This window comes from Oncorhynchus tshawytscha, linkage group LG03 (assembly GCF_018296145.1).
Source record: "Oncorhynchus tshawytscha isolate Ot180627B linkage group LG03, Otsh_v2.0, whole genome shotgun sequence".
NCBI lineage: Eukaryota > Metazoa > Chordata > Actinopteri > Salmoniformes > Salmonidae > Oncorhynchus > Oncorhynchus tshawytscha.
The window spans coordinates 61,614,661-61,619,041 of NC_056431.1; positions in this window are offsets into that span (position 1 = coordinate 61,614,661).

Sequence of the window (4,381 nt, forward strand, 5' to 3'; positions counted from 1 at the left end):
GTTAATTGCTTTACCACATTCTTTTCAGTATAACTTTAGTGCCTTGTTGCAAACAAGATGCATGTTTTGGAATATTTTTTATTCTGTACAGGCTTCCTTCTTTTCACTCTGTCAATTAGGTTAGTATTGTGAAGTAACTACAATATGGTTGATCCATCCTCAGTTTTATCCTATCACAGCCATTAAACTCTGTAACTGTTTAAAAGTCGCTATTGGCGTCATGGTGAAATTCCTGAGCGGTTTCCTTCCTCTCCGGCAACTGAGTTAAGAAGGACGCCTGTATCAAAGTGCAATTAATAACACCATGCTCAAAGGGATATTAAAAAATGTCTGCTTTTTATGTTTCCGGTGCCTTTCTTTGCGAGGCATTGGTAAACCTTCTTGGTCTTTGTGGTTGAATCTGTGTTGGAAATTCACTGCTCGACTGATGGACCTTACAATTTTTTGTATGTGTGGGGTACAGAGAAGAGGTCATCATACAAACATAATGTTAAACACTATTATTGCACACAGAGTTTTTCACCTTTATTTAACCAGGTAGGCTAGTTGAGAACAAGTTCTCATTTGCAACTGCGGCCAGGCCAAGATAAAGCATAGCAATTCGACAACAACACAGAGTTACACATGGAATGAAGAAAACATAGTCAATAATACAGTAGAACAAAAGAAAACAAAAAGTCTATATACAGTGAGTGCAAATGAGGTAAGTTAAGGGAGTTACGGCAATAAATAGGCCATGGTGGTGAAGTAATTACAATATAGCAATTATACACTGGAATGGTAGATGTACAGAAAATGAATGTGCAAGTAGAGATACTGGGGTGCAAAGGAGCAAGATAAATAAATAAATTCTGTATGGGGATGAGGTAGGTAGATAGATGGGCTGTTTACAGATTGGCTATGTACAGGTGCAGTGATCTGTGAGCTGCTCTGACAGCTGGTGCTTAAAGCTAGTGAGGGAGATATGAGTCTCCAGCTTCAGAGATTTTTGCAGTTCGTTCCAGTCATTGGCAGCTGAGAACTGGAAGGAAAGACGACCAAAGGAGGAATTGGCTTTGGGGGTGACCAGTGAGATATACCTGCTGGAGCGCGTGCCTCGAGTGGGTGCTGCTATGGTGACCAGTGAGCTGAGATAAGGCGGGGCTTTACCTAGCAGAGACTTGTAGATAACCTGTAACCAGTGGGTCTGGCGACAAGTATGAAGCGAGGGCCAACCAACAAGAGCGTACAGGTAGCAATGGTGGGTAGTGTATGGGGCTTTGGTGACAAAATGGATGGCACCATGATAGACTGCATCCAGTTTGTTTAGTAGAGTGTTGGAGCTATTTTATGGATGACATCACCGAAGTCAAGGATCGGTAGGATGGTCAGTTTTACAAGGGTATGTTTGGCAGCATGAGTGAAGGATGCTTTGTTGCGAAATAGGAAGCCAATTCTAGATTCAATTTTGGATTGGAGATGCTTAATGTGAGTCCGGAAGGAGTTTACAGTCTAACCTAGGTATTTGTAGGTATTTGTAGTTCTAAGTCAGAGCCGTCCAGAGTAGTGATGCTGGACGGGCGAGCAGGTGCGGGCAGTGATCGGTTGAATAGCATGCATTTAGTTCTCCCTGCGTTTAAGAGCAGTTGGAGGCCACAGAAGGAGAGTTGTATGGCATTGAAGCTCGTCTGGAGGTTAGTTAACACAGTGTCCAAAGAGGGGCCAGAAGTATACAGAATGGTGTCATCTGCGTAGTGGTGTACCAGAGAATCACCAGCAGCAAGAGCAACATCATTGATGTATACAGAGAAGAGAGTCGGCCTGAGGATTGAACCCTGTGGCATCCCCATAGAGACTGCCAGAGCTCCGGACAACAGGCCCTCCGATTTGACACACTGAACTCTATCAGAGAAGTAGTTGGTAAACCAGGCGAGGCAATCATTTGAGAAACCAAGGCTGTCGAGTATTCCAATAAGAATGTGGTGATTGACAGAGTCGAAAGCCTTGGCCAGGTCAATGAATACAGCTGCACAGTAATGTCTCTTATCGATGGCGGTTATGATGTCGTTTAGGACCTTGAGCGTGACTGAGGCACCCATGATCAGCTCTGAAAGCAGATTGCATAGCGGAGAAGGTAGGGTGGGATTCGAAATGGTCGGTAATCTGTTTGTTAACTTGGATTTCGAAGACCTTAGAAAGACAGGGTAGGATAGATATAGGTCTGTAGCAGTTTGGGTCTAGAGTGTCACCCCCTTTGAAGAGGGGGATGACCGCGGCAGCTTTCCAATCTTTGGGAATCTCAGACGATACGAAAGAGAGGTTGAACAGGCTAGTAATAGGGGTTGCAACAATTTCTGCAGATAATTTTAGAAAAAGAGGGTCAAGATTGTCTAGCCTGGCTGATTTGTAGGGGTCCAGATTTTGCAGCTCTTTCAGAACATCAGCTATCTGGATTTGGGTAAAGGAGAAATGGTGGGGGCTTTGGCGGGTTGCTGTGGAGGGTGCCTGGCAGTTGACCGGGGTAGGGGTAGCCAGGTGGAAAGCATGGCCAGCCGTAGAGAAATGCTTATTGAAATTCTCGATTATAGTGGATTTATCATTGGTGACAGTGTTTCCTAGCCTCAGAGCAGTGGGCAGCTGGGAGGAGGTGCTCTTATTCTCCATGGACTTTACAGTGTCCCAGAACCTTTTTGAGTTAGTAATACAGGATGCAAATTTATGTTTGAAAAAGCTAGCCTTAGCTTTCCTAACTGCCTGTATATATTTGTTCCTAACTTCCCTGAAAAGTTGCATATCACAGGGGCTATTCGATGCTAATGCAGAACGCCACAGGATGTTTTTGTGCTGGTCAAGGGGCAGACAGGTCTGGAGTGAACCAAGGACTATATATATTCCTAGTTCTACATTTTTTGAATGGGGCATGCTTATTTAAGATGGTGAGGAAGGCACTTTTAAAGAATAGCCAGGCATCATCTACTGACGGGATGAGGTCAATGTCATTCCAGGATACCCCGGCCAGGTCAATTAGAAAGGCCTGCTCGCTGAAGTGTTTTAGGGAGCGTTTGACAATGATGAGGGGTGGTCGTTTGGTTGCAGACCCATTACGGATGTAGGCAATGAGGCAGTGATCGCTGAGATCTTGATTGAAAAGAGCAGAGGTTTATTTGGAGGGCGAGCTAGTGAGGATGACATCTATGAGGGTGCCCGTGTTTACAGATTTAGAGTTGTAACTGGTAGGTTCATTGATCATTTGTGTGAGATTGAGGGCATCAAGCTTGGATTGTAAGAAGGAGGTCTATAGCAAGCGGCAACAGTGAGAGACTTGTTTCTGGAAAGGTGAATTTTTAGAAGTAGAAGCTCTAATTGTTTGGGTACAGACTTGGATAGTAATACAGAACTCTGCAGGCTATCATTGCAGTAGATTGCAACACCGCCCCCTTTAGCAGATCTATCTTGGTGGAAAATGTTATAGTTAGCGATGGAGATTTCAAGGTTTTTGGTGGTTTTCCTAAGCCAGGATTCAGACACGGCTAAGACATCCGGGTTGGCAGAGTGTGCTAAAGCAGTGAGTAAAACAAACTTAGGGAGGAGGCTTCTAATGTTAACATGCATGAAACAAAGGCTTTTACAGTTACAGAAGTCAACAAATGAGAGCACCTGGGGAGTGGGAGTGGAGCTAGGTTTGCCATACAAAGTGGTTGAATACTTATTGATTCAAGACTTTTCATCTTTACATTTTTTATTAATTTGTAAAAACATAATTCCACTTTGTCATAATGGGGTATTGTGTGTAGGCCAATGATAAAATTCATGAAATGTATTTTTTTTATTAATGTTGTAATACAAAATTTGGATAAAGTCAAGGTGTGTGAATACTTTCTGCAGGTATTGTATAAGAGGTCTATTTATGTCAATATGTAACATGACGTAGAAGATTTAGTTGTTAATTTTTCTGATCCTAATGTACATTTCATTTGAAATATATGAACATATCATGTTTAAGAATAAACTTTAACAAATAGATTTTTGTTTGTTTAAACAAATAGCATTTTCCTTTTGTTGAACATGACTGTTGTATTAATGGATTGTATCTGAAAATGGCTTATAAAAATAGGGTTGTTTCTTAATGTGTACAGTGCAATGGTAGAATATTATGAGGGTGTCATGTAGAGTTATACCAAATCTTTGAAAGGCAGTGTGTGCTGGCATGAACAAGGCACCACCAACATGAGCACAGCTCTATCCTGATACAGTAGATAACCATTTCACTCCTGAAGCAGGCCTGAAACCTCTTTTGTCTCTTAACCCTTATTTTACATTAACAGTCTCACTGTGTTCATGAAGCAGCCCCCCTTCAATTAAAGCCTCATCGGTGCAGTGGTGCCTAATTGAAAACAGCAGC